Below are 346 nucleotides of genomic sequence, written 5' to 3'. Positions count from 1 at the left end.
ATTTGTATGAAAACACTAGATTTGTTTAGCCAACATTTATATCACATTTGGTACAAAACACTCTGAATTCAGAATTATCAGAGCTTTAAATACTAAATATATTTAGCTTATTGGGATTTGCCAATCTACTTAAAAATTTTAAAAAGCATAATTGATATTCTAAAACTAATAATTTTATATTTATTCAACTAATATAATTAAATTACTATAGGCAATTCACTGAGGTAGAATATTTTATTCTAGAGTCTTCGTTGTATCTGAGTCAACTTTAAATCAATCTTTTGTTCATTGTAATGAAGTAAGGCAAAGATTTAATATCAATTGATTCTTCACGTCAGAATAGGTA

Source organism: Pteropus vampyrus, unplaced genomic scaffold, assembly GCF_000151845.1.
Source record: "Pteropus vampyrus isolate Shadow unplaced genomic scaffold, Pvam_2.0 Scaffold43, whole genome shotgun sequence".
NCBI lineage: Eukaryota > Metazoa > Chordata > Mammalia > Chiroptera > Pteropodidae > Pteropus > Pteropus vampyrus.
This window is presented reverse-complemented; position numbering follows the sequence as displayed.